Below are 13149 nucleotides of genomic sequence, written 5' to 3' on the forward strand. Positions count from 1 at the left end.
CAAACTTTTAATTTTGTTTTTCACTCCTCACAATGAGTCAGCTATTGAGGGAAATTCAGTTTAAAAATAAGTAGTTGTTCATATATTTCCATCTTTGAGTATATTTTAATATACAGCAATTGAGTGTTACGACTGTCCATCAACTTAGTGTAGATTTCCATCTTTGAATATATTTCAATATACAGCCCTATAAACTTATAGTTAGTTTACAGACTTTCATTCTTCAAGCTTACATGGAACTTAAAAATAGTTTTCTTATCTCCACAAACTACAATTTCATGCATCTATTCAATCCTGTCAGATGGGATTTAACCAAATAACTACCTTAGACATTTAGTACACAAAACCTACTTTAGCCACTAGGCATTTTCAGAGCTTGCTGCTGGTATCATTTTCCTAGCAGTGTTAAAGCAAGAAAGAAGCAAGGAGGAGCAGAGCACTCAGAGTGAGACGAATCTCAGAAGAGAAGCTCAAGAGAGAGAATTTAGAGCTAGAAAGGGAGGAACAAGAGAAATAAAGTAGGGTGGGCACCACTGATATAGCTCAGTTTCAAAAGAATAAGATTTATTTATTTAGTTATTGGGAAGGCAGAGAGTCAGAGACAGAGAGAGACAGACACATACAGAGTGGCAGAGAGAGAGATTCTTTCGTCGAGTGGTTCAGTCTCAAATGTATGTAACAGCCAGGCCTTGGCCATGACAAATCTAGGAGCCAGGAACAACATCATAGTCTACAATATGGATTGCAGGGGTCCATGCACATGGGCCATTTTCTGCTGCCTTCCAAGGCACACCACCATGCAGCTGGATTGGAAATGCATCAGTCAGGCCTTGTTCGGGCACTCATATGAGATGCTGTCATGGCAGGAGGCTTCTTAGCCAGCTGTGCCACAATGTAGGCACCATTGCTCACTTTCTACTCTATACTGTGTCTAGCTTAAAATCTGAATTATTTTGATGCTTAATAAAATGCAGGTATCACTATTTCTTAAACTTATTCTTTAGTAGACTTGAACGTTGTTAAATATTTTTAGGAAAATAAATATTGTATTGGGCACAGTTCTAGGAAGGTATGTTTTAAAGTCATTAAAATAGTGAATTTCCTGATATATAGACAATTTTAGTTTTAATTCTTAAAATATGCTAATAATTTAACATGTATCATATTGAGGCTGATTTTCTTCAGAATGTGAATAAAAACTGTCAGATGTGATGATGCTGTTTGATTTTGATTCAGGTAATCAAGAAATCTGTTCATTGTTAGGCCATCCTATTTTATTCACATATGATATAGTCACTATTTTATATATTACATATGATTCAAAAATTTTCTCACAAAGCCAGTGCCATGGCATAGTGGGTTAAATCACCACTTGCAGCTCTAGCATTCTATATGGGCCCGAGGGGCGGGGGAGGGGTTGAGTCCTTGCTACTTCACTTCCAATCCAGCTCACTGCTAATGTGTCTGGGAAGGCAGTGGAAGATAAGTTCTTGGGCCCTGTACCCACTTGGGAGACCCGGATGAAGCTCCTGGCTCAGCTCTAGCTGTTGTGGCCACTTGGGGAGTGAACCAGCAGATGGAAGACAGCTCTCTCTCTCTCTGCCTGTGCCTCTTCTTGTCTATCCCTCTGCCTTTCAAATAAATAAATAAATAAATCTTTTAAAAATTTCTCATTATATTAACATTATTATTTTGAATTATTCTTTTTTCTAAATAAATATAATATTAAAAGTAAAATGCAATCAATTTTTCATCAAATGTTTCACTCCCACTTTCCTTTTTGTTACCAGAGTAATTGTTTTTTATGAGTAATCACTTACATATATGATTAAAATATATTTAATCATAAAATTACATGATTAACCCAATGATTAAGAAATTTAAGAAGAATAATGAGAAATCTTTGGAGCTTGGGACAAAGTATCTAAATGTGAATATTCCCTGGGATTTTTTACTTGCCCATGTGCTCCTAGGATGGGGTTTCCAATCCAGCATAGTGAGTCCATCACAATGAGGATACACTAAGCTATACTGAGCACATTTTATACTGTGACATAATTTGTCCATTCTGGTTACCATAAACTTCTTCTACCTACATTCCAATAATCTTTACTGGCAGAAAAATTTAGCATTCAAAAATACACGTAAAGTGTACAAAGTGTTTAAGTATTATGAAGAAAATGTCAATAATAGGAGGTAATCTTTGTTAAGGTGGATGTATTTTGACAAAGACTATTATTAGTAAAACCTGTTACTGTTATAAAGTCCTAGTGTAATTTTATGTCAAGATATCATGTTATATCCTTATATATATATATATATATATATATATATATATATATATATAAAAGACCAAAAGCCAAACTGACACTTGGATAAATATCATTGTTTATAAATTCTATGTTTAGAGTTAATAAACTCTAAAGCCAAAGTTTATTGTATCAAAGAAAAAATTTAGTATTGTCTTAAGAAATATAGACAAAATAATGATGTTTAAAGTTGCTTAATTTAAAACTAGAATAGAGTAATAGCATAGAAAACTTACATTATACCTTCTTTCAATATTTTTGCAATATTTTATGTTTTTCAAACTCAGAGAATCTACCCACATCTATGAACTCTATCATAATTAAATGTATGGTCAACTTAATATGGAATGAAAGATATCTTGTTAAATTCATTTTCTGTCACTAATGATGTGCAGTGGCAATATATAGTGTCATATTTTATTCAATAAGTTTTACATAGCAATGATGAATTATTTAATTGATAGTATGACACCAGAAAAAAATTGATATTAGTAATTAGCTAGGATGTTCATTTACCTTCATTACCTGACAACGATCCAACAGATTTCATGGGAACATCTCCTGCTCCAGTATTTTCTTCCAGCGTTAACTGTCTAAATGTAATTAAATTATTTTAAGTACTAAGATGTGGTGGGTATTGTGGCACAGTGGGTTAAGCCACTGCTTAGAAGTTTCATTTCGCATATTAGAGTGCCAGATTAGTCCCCACTACTTTGCTTTTAATCCAGCTCCCTGTACCTGAGAAGCAGTGCAAAGTGGTCTAATTCCTGCCATCCATATCGAAAACTCAGATGGAATTTTTGGCTCCTGGCTTCAGCCTGGCTCACCCCTGCCTGTGGTGGCCATTTGGGAGTGACCCAATATATTGCAAGATCTATGTCTGTCTCTGTATGTCACTCTGTCTTTGAAATAAGCAAACTTGATGTAAAAAGTAATATCGTGCTTTCCAAAGAAAATGAAAGCTTGTTATGTTCTTATTAGACAAAACTATGCCTGCACTGCTCCTCATTGGGAAACCAATCCTCAAGAGCTGATACCAGGAAATAGGTTTATTCAAGGAGCCAGCATTATTGTGGGAAGACATACACCTGTGGTCCCAAAAATGCTCTTCCCAAATCGCAAGCTAATGAGAAGACTTTCAAAAGGAACAAAAAGGGGAGAATAGGAGGAAATCAGGAGCAAATGGAACAAAGGATATGGTCACTATACATTGGTCTCAGGTCAGGTGATAATGGACTCACTGAATTTACAGAGAGCACTTGCATCTTGCCATCATGATGATCAGCGAAGGACAAATTACTTCACAGTCTCAGGTGTCTTTACAAGGGTAGTGTCTGGAATTCTCAAGCAATCATTATGTATCTGTTCAGCTGAACCGATACCCTAATTAGTCATAAGTTCAACAGTTGGCTGCTGTTCATCAGAATGTGAAGAGGAAAAGTAAGGTATATTCTGTATGAATGAAAATTCTCCATTTTTAATGTTTCATTCCATATCCACAAAGGTGTTGATTCTATTTGGGTTGCGTCCTGCTGAATTGAGGCAAAATGATGGATTTTGGGATAGACAGCTTTGATATAGAGAAAATGTATCTTATTTAGTTCTCTCCTTTAAAAGAGTGCGGGTCAATGGGGCTGGTGCTCTGGCGCAGGGGTTAATGCCCTGTCCTGAAGCACTGGCATCCCATATAGGTGCTAGTTCAAGACCCAGCTGTTCCACTCTGATCCAGCTCTCTGCTATGGCCTGGGAAAGCAGTACAAGACGGCCCAAGTCCTTGGGCCCCTGTACCTGCGTGGGAGACCCGGAGGAGGCTCCTGGCTCCTGGCTTCAGATTGGCACAGCTCCGGCTGTTGCTGCCAATTGGGGAGTGAATCATCGGATGGAAGACCTCTCCCTCTCTCTCTCTGTGGGGAGCAGGGTCCGTCTCCCACAACATGGCGGGGCACCCGGGAGAGAAATAAGTACTGAGACTGTTTACTGAAACTAACTCTATGCGTCTGATCTCCCATCATATGGGGCTGAGAGGGAGTAAACAAATCTTACACAGCTGCTTCATCAATTAGCTGATTCCTGATCCAACCTCTGATTGGAAGAGAGCGGGGTGCTCAGCACGTGGGCAGCAGAGCACGGATTGGTGGGAGAGGACTATAAAAGGGGGAGAGAGACAACATGCGGGGCCCCCTGACCCCTGAGAGAGTCGGTCAGAGAGCTCCTTGGTGCCCTCCTCCGCGAAAGCAGGGGAGTGGTGGGGGTGCCGCTCCTCTGGGGAGGCGGGGGAGCAGCAGCAAATCCGGGAAGGACCGGTGTCATTCCTCCGCGAGTGGGGGAGCGACATCTCTCTTTCTGTCTCTCTCTCTCTGCCTTTCCTCTCTTTGTGTAACTCTGATTTTCAATTAAATAAATACATCTTAAAAAAAAAAAAAAAGAGTGCTAGTCAAAGACTTGTTTAGTTGTTAGTTTTGATGTTTACTTACAAAGTTTTTGAATACAGAATAAAATTATTTTAACACTTACATAATATATCAATCCTGTTTCCTGGATTTTTAATCCTAATTTTAAAATTACTTTGTAAACTGATTCCAGATGGCATCTAGGAAAATAAAATTGAAAGCCAATCTCCAACTCTTTGGAGAGTGGATGCGACATCTAGAGTCTCCTAAAGCAGCATGATCTATATCATAATTTTAGTACTTCTGAATTTTACCTGGGATAAAGCGTTAACATAAGCACAGCAGGAAGAACAGACCTCTACACAGACATCATCCTGTTGCATTACAATATATTGTAAGACTCCTATTGTTTAAATATACCTTTAGCTTAGCTAGAGAATTGAGGAACTTTTTTTTGAGTTAGCAGTTTCTTTATTTGCAAAATTCTGAGTCAATATTTTTAATTCTAATCTTTATATCATACACAAATAGTTCAAATGGTTTCTTTGCACCCCATTGTTGGTGCTACATATAAATTCTAGCATCAAATGTGAGAATACCAATCATCATGGCTACTTAAGCATCATTTTTCCTTTTTCAAAGGTGGCTATCTGTAGATTCAGCCTTCTCAGTCTGTTATGGTATTTACTATCAGACAATCATGCACAAGAGCCCTTCCCTCATAACACCTTGGCCGTATATATTTTAGCTTAGGATAGACACCAGTGTCTTCATCTGAAATTTTATATTACCCCTTGTCACCTACTATTCTAAAATACTGTTGTTCAGTCATTCTGTAGCTAGTCCTGCTTGTCCCTTGTTGCCAGCAGAGTCTTGTCCTGCTTTCTGTTTTGGCTGATCCTATGTAGGGAGTCGGTGGATGGGGGTGGGGTATGATTGACAATCAACAAGCAGAGTCATAAACCATTTTACCCCATATGTGAGCAACAGTGAGACTCTGGAAGTAAGGATCTCGAGGCTGTTCAACAGAAGTAGATTGTTAAAATTAATTTTTTCAGTTTTTTGGATAAGAGCCATCGTCTCAGTGCTAGTACAGCACATCTTGGAATTATACTTCTATACAATTCTGACTGAAAATAAGAATCAAACTCAAAAGAGAGAATGCAGAACAAGCCAACAAGAGTTTAAAAGAGGATAACAAATTAAGTTTCCTTCTTAAAAACAATGAACAGAGTTATAAATGAATAACAGACATATTTGACTATTTGTATAAGTACAGCAACAAAAATTGATTTAACATAAAGTAATTTCAGACTCAGAAAATTATCAAAGTTAACAAGCCTAACCAAGGAATATTTAGATTCTTTTAAACTATGGTATGTAATCTATTGAGATTTTAATGAAAAAGAGCCTGGGAAGTCAAGCATTCTGTGCAGATTTTTAGATATGCCAATATTTTAAATTGTATTATATTATGAAGAGAATAGATCTTCAGAAAAATTCTGCAAATAATCACATTAACATGAAAAAATTCTCATAAATCAGATTTATAATATGACCCAGACATCGCACTTATTGGAATTTACCCAAAGAAATGAAATCAGTATATGAAAGAGTTTTTTGTAACCCCATGTTTATTGCAGCTCAATCCACAATAGCTAAGATATAGAATCAATCCAGATGTCCTTCAACTGATGACTGGATAAATTATGAGATATGTACACCATGGAATACTACACAGCAGTAAAAAAAAAAAAGTCCTGTCAATTTCATTAAAGTGGAAACAATTGGGGTGGCACCATGGTGCAGTGGGTTAATCCTCTGCCTGCAGTGCCAGCATCCCATATGGGCACTGGTTCTAGTCCCAGCTGATCCTCTTCCCATCCAGCTCTCTCCTATGAGCCTGGGAATATGGTAGGGATGCCCCATGTCCTTGAGCCCCTGCACCCACGTGGGAAACCAGGAGGAGGCGCCTGGCTCCTGCCTCTTGGCTCCTGGCTTCAGATTGGTGCAGCTCCAGCCGTTATGGCCATTTGGGGAGTGAACCATCGGAAGGAAGACCTCTCTCTCTCTGTCTCTCCCTCTCACTGTCTGTAACTCTACCTCTCAAATAAAAATAAATAAAATATTAAAAAGGAAGCAACTAGAAAACATTATATTAAGTGAAATAAGCCAGTTCTAAAAAGACAAATACCATATGTTTTCCCTGATCTGTGGTACCTAATAGAGTACCTAAAAGGTAATCTGTAGAAGTGAAATTTTAGAAATTTCATTCATTCCAGGCATCTGGGTCCATAATGAGAGGGGCAGTTTTGAAGATCTTTCAAAGACTCCCAGGTCCTTTATTATTAAGATAACAATCATGAATGATAACATCATATCTGGACCACCAAATTTTATAAATGTTATATAACCTCTAGAATCTATATCAATAACTTACAGATATAAATGTAACTTAAAGTTTATGATTTTATAAGTTGACAATACTTTCCACACTATCCAAATGGGCCTAATTAGCTATCATTTCTACAAACTAGAAAGCTGCATCCTCTAAGGATTTCCATAGCCCAGCTGAAACTGTAAAGGTCAAAAGACTTAATTTGAAACTTTAATTATGAAAGATTGTCAAAGATATCAGAATATTAAAAATTTCATCAAAATAGTACTCATGATCACTGTGAAAATAATAATTATCTATTCAAGCAGGGTGATTTATCCAGTTATAGACCAGATTTAATTATAGTTACAAAGACATTATTTGAACATTTAAAAATAAGTAGATATACAAAAGCAAGCTTAACTTTTGTAAGATTTAAGGTAAGATTTAACACAATAAAGAAGCAGAGAATCCAAAAGACCATAACAACAAAAACAAATCTTTATTTCCTTAGTGAGTAATCAAAAATGCAAATAATAACCTTGAATAGGAGAGTTGGTACCTTAAATAATTGCATTACTTGGAACAATGTAATTATGTCAAGATAAAACATTTAATATCAAATCAAAGCACTGCCAAAACCGAAGAGGAGAAAAATAGCTTGCAGGAGCTGCCTAGAAAATTGAGGAAAGAGACATCAAATCAAATGGAAAGTATACAAGTAGGAGAACCCTCATTTAGAAGGTAGCTGAAAATATGAACAAAATATTTTTAAATTAATGATCAAAACTGCTGGAAATATTTACTAACAATATTTTATGAAATCCTCTTGGCAGGACTGAGTTCTTTTGTGGAGATCTAGGCACCCATTCTTTTATATTCCCAGAAGCTTCCCACACTCCTTGACTTCTGGCCCCTTCTATCTTCTAAGCCAGCAGTGGCCAACTGAATCTTTTCATACTGTATCATTCTGAATCTTCTGCATCTCTCTTTCTCTAAAAAAGACTTGTTATCACATTAGGCTCACCAGGGTAATGCAAAAGTTTATCTCAACAATGGTTAACCTAAACAGGTACACAATATCTTTTTACATGGAATGCACAATATTTACATATTCTGGGTATTATAATGTGGGCATCCTTGGACTGCAAATGGGGAGGAAGTGGGCATTATTCTACCTACCTACTTAAAATAATACTTAAATAATGATAAGGCCATGAAAAAATTTAAAAAGTATTTTATAGATAACAGTAGTTTCTTTATATGCAGTCTACAAGTCTGCAACCTCTTCATCATAAAAACCAGGAAAGGTTAAAACAGAAAGGTTAAAAAAAGAAAGAAAGAAATGCAAGAAGAAAGACAAGAAGCAATACAAGTTGATACATACCATATTGGACAATTTCTCATAGTCAATCACAAAGGTACATGTTGCTTTACCATATGAGGCATCTCAAGAGGCAGTATAGGAAACAAAACAAAACAAAACAGAATCTGTTATTTATTTAGAACAACAGGATATGAAAAGAAAAACTGAGAACGTATCTTCCTTGCATTTTTATCTTCTGCAAAGTTCCATCTCACAGCTTCTGCTAAAGTCAGATACTGTTCTCAATGGAAATAATTCTATCTAATTCTAGAAACAGTGGAAGAAGCCAGGAAATCATGGATTTGGCTGGTTGTGATTGTACATAGCAGTAGCTAAATGGTAGAAGCTCGCCATTCTAAGGTTCCTAAGTAAAAAATTGTCATCTCATATACAGATAGCAGAAATCTACATGAGCCAAGTTTGGTTGGCTACAGCTGCTCTAAAGCTTAGTGGTTTACATCAAACTACTTGAAACAACTGGAATGTATTTTGAATTTGACATGCTTTAAAATTCTACTAGCAGAAATTATAAATAAAAACATTTGATAGCACTTAGAATGATTTTATAAAAATTTAACCACAGAAAATGAAGACTTGGAAGATTTTTTTTCTTGATATACAGATATTGCATTAATGAAATGATTAAAAGATGACTCGCCAAAACCATTTTTATGTCAGTCTAGTGGGGTCAATATATATTCAGTTTGGCAATTCCTATTAATATGAATACACAGTTCCATTATATATACACACAGTTCTATTAATACATAGTTTACATATCATAAATTCATTCATTCTAATACATTGACATAATTATCTGTTTATGTAAGTAGTCTTCAATTTCTGTCAGTAATATTTTAATTTCTAAATTTATAGATTATTATGTACATTTTTATATTTCTTGACAAGTATTTCAGATTTTTAGGATATTATAAATGTTAATTATGAAAATTACATGGGGCCAACACTGTAGCACAGGGGGTTAACACCATGGCCTAAAGTGCTGGCATCCCATATGGGCACCTGTTCCAGACCCAGCTGCTCCACTTCTGACCCAGCTCTCTGCTATGGCCTGGGAATGCAGTATAAGCAGCTTTAGCCATTGCGGCCAACTAGGGAGTGAACCAGTGGATGGAAGACCTCACTCTCTCTGTGTCTCTCTCTGCCTCTCCTCTCTCTGTGTAACCCCGACTTTCAGATAAATCAATCAATCAAAGAAAAGCAAGAATTAAACTCTACCTTTTAAAAAAAGTTAAGCCCTGGTGTTTCTCACCAAGATTAAAGGTAAGGGGGAAAGTCATTATTCAGTGGGCATATTTCTAAAAAAGAAAAGAAAAGAAAATTTTATTATCCAATTTTTTTCTCTTGTTTTATTTGGTCTGACAGAGATATTTCCAAATATTTGTCTTCTAGCTCAAATATTCTTTCTTCTGCCTCACCAAGTCTATTGTTAAGTCTTGCCACTGTATTTTTATTTGACATATTAAATTCTTACTTCTAATGTTTCAGTTTGATTTCTCTTCAAAATCTCAAATTCACAGGAAAATTTTTTATTGATGCCATGTATAGATTCTTTAACATGAACTTACTTCATTGTTTCTGAGGAATCCTATGATAATTCTTTTCAATTCCCTTTCAGGCTTTTCATCAATCTCTTCATCTTCACATGCAAATGATGATGTGTTGTTCTGTTCTAGTAGGGGAGTCATTTTGTCTTCCTTGTTCTAGTTTCTTGTATTTCTGCATTTATTTTTAGACATTTGTGTAAACACTTGTTAGTTTTGTCCTCTGCTGAATTTTATCTCTGAACTATGCCTCTGCTTCATAGTGTAGAGTCTGATCTTTCAGTGACTACCAAGAGGCATGTGCTTGGTGTAGCCAGGGAGTTCTGTTAAGTGCTCCAGTGTGAGGTGAGAATCCAGGGTGACACAAATTGGTCATGGTAGATTTCCTCTATTGTCAGCAGGTGAGAGATTATTATCATATCTGTTGGTGTAATCACAACTTAACTTTCTTTCTACCAAGGAGATTAATCATCAAGGTTAGCCCACATTGCCACATTAACCACACTAAAGATCTATGCGGTCCTCATTGTGAGGAAAGAACCATCTGCAATAACCCACTCCAAGCTGTCAGGGAGATTTGATCCTCTGAAGCCAAAGTGATTCCCCAGCACCCAGCTATGCCCCACTTCATCAGTAGACAGATAAATTAGATAGAAAATTAACGACTGAGTTTTTCTATACTATAAAGAACTAACTGATGTCTATAAGATAAGAGAAATGACATGCTATTTTTTGAAAATAAAAAAAAACAAAATTGATATAACATTGGCCCAACTGACCAAGAAGAAGAAGATCAAAATAAAAAAAAAATCAATAAGATCAGAGATGAATAATAGATATAACAATGGATATCACAGAATAAAATGAATAATCAAGAATAACTAGAAACAACTATCTGCCAACAAATCAGGAACCTAGAAGAAATGGATAGATTCTTGGAAATACATGATATACCAAAATTGAATCATGAAGACACAGAAAACCGAAACAGATGGCTCTCCCAACAAAGAAAGGCCAAGAAACGGATTATTTCACTGCTGGATTCTAACAGACATTTGAAGAAAAACTAATTCCAGTTCTTCTTAAGCCTTTTAAAACTTTTAAAGGGAGGGGATCTTCCAAAACTCCTTCTATTAGGCCAGCTTCACTTTAATTCCTAAACCATAAAAATGTATCATGAAAGAAAGAGAACTATAGACCAATAACCCTGGTGAACATAGATGCACAAATCCTCAACAAAATTATAGCTAATTGAATCCAACTACACATCGGAAAGAACATGCACTCTGGTATGCAGGGATGATTCAACATATGCAATTCAATAGCTGTAAGGCATCCTATCAACAAACTGAAGAATAAAAGCCATATGATTATCTCATTAGATGCAGAGAAAGCATTTGATAAAACACAAAATAATTTCATGATAAAAACCTTAATCAAATTGGGTTCAGAAGGAACATTCCTCAAGACAATCAAGGCAATATATAAGAAACCTACAGCAAGTATCATATTGAATGGGAAAAGTTGGAAACATTTCCATTAAGATCCAGAGCCAGATAATGTTGCCCACTCTCACCACTGCTATTCACCATATTCCTATAAGTTTTAATGTGAGCCATTAAGAAGAAAAGAAACAAAAGAGATACAAAGTGGAAAGGAGGAAGTCAAATTATCACTTTTTTCTGATTACATGATTCTATATATAGGATATTCAGAAGCTTCCACTAAGAGACTATTGGAACTCATAAGACAATTTGGTAAAATTGCAAGATGTAAAATTAACACACAAAAATCAATAAACTTTGTACATCCAATGTCATTACTGAGAAACAACTTGTAAGATCACAGAAGATAGAAGAAGTTTAAATATCTTGGAAAACATTTAATCAAAGTGGTGAAAGATCTATGTGATAAAAATCACAAAACATTAAAGAAAGAAACAGAAGAAGACACAAAAATGGAAAAATGTTCCTTGTTCATGGATTGTAAGAATTAATATCATTATGTCCATACTATCAAAAGCAATTTACAGATTCAATGTGATCACAATGAAAATATCAACAACATTCTTCTCAAATCTAGAAAAACATTGCTAAAACTCATATGGAAATATAGCAGATCCAGAATAGCTAAAGCAATCTTATACAACAAAAACAAAGCCAGAAGCATCACAATATAAGATTTCAAGACATAATACAGAACAAAAATAATCAAAACAGCCTGCTAGTGGCACAAAATAGAAATGTAGCACGATGGAACAGAATAGAAGGTCCAGAAATCAATCCACCAACTAATCTTTGACAAAACATCTAAATTAAATCCCTGGAGAAAGAGTACTCTCTTTAGCAAATGGTGCTGGGGAAATTGTACCTGTACAGACAAAAGTATGAAAAGAGACCCTTACCTTACACCTTAAACAAAAATCAACTCAACCTGGATCCAGTATCTAAGTCTATGACCTGATACTACCAAATTAGTAGAAGAGAACTCTGCAAGATATTGTCATAGACAAAGACTTCTTGAAAAAGACCACAGAAGCACTTTGGCAGTCCAAATCAAAATAGACAAATAGGGTTACATCTTCTGAGAAGCTTCTGCACACCAAAGAAAACACTCAACAAAGTGAAGAGGCAACTGACAGAATGGATGAAACTATTTGCACACTATGCAATTTATACATGATTAATATTTATAAAGAGCTCAAGAAACTCCACAACAACAAAGTAAACATCCAGTTAAGAAATGGTCAGAGTACTTGAACAGGCATTTTTTCAGAAGATGAAATTCAAATGTCCAACAGATGAAAAAATGCTCAGGATCACTAGTCATAGGGAAATGCAAATCAAAACCAAAGCGAGATTTCACCTCACCCCAGTTAAAACTCTCATACAGAAATCAACAAACACTAAGTTTTGGGAGTATTTGGTGAAAAAGGTAGCCTAATCTATTCTTGTAGGGAATGTAAACTATTGCAGCCATTGTGTAGGACAGTATGCAGATAACTAGAAAACTGAAAATAGATCTACCATATGACCCAGCAATCCCACTTCAGGGAATTTACTTAAAGGAAATAAAGTCAGCATTTGAAAGAGTTATCTGTACACTCAAGTTTATTGCAGCTCAATTCACAATAGCTAAGATA

The 13149-nt window shown here is 35.7% G+C and overlaps 1 pseudogene; it reads right to left on the reverse strand.

Annotated features, from left to right (window-relative positions):
* The window catches only part of LOC100346110 (cytochrome b-c1 complex subunit 2, mitochondrial pseudogene), a 180873-nt pseudogene that overhangs the window by 125964 nt on the left and 41760 nt on the right, over nt 1-13149 (reverse strand).

This window comes from Oryctolagus cuniculus, chromosome 10 (assembly GCF_964237555.1).
Source record: "Oryctolagus cuniculus chromosome 10, mOryCun1.1, whole genome shotgun sequence".
NCBI lineage: Eukaryota > Metazoa > Chordata > Mammalia > Lagomorpha > Leporidae > Oryctolagus > Oryctolagus cuniculus.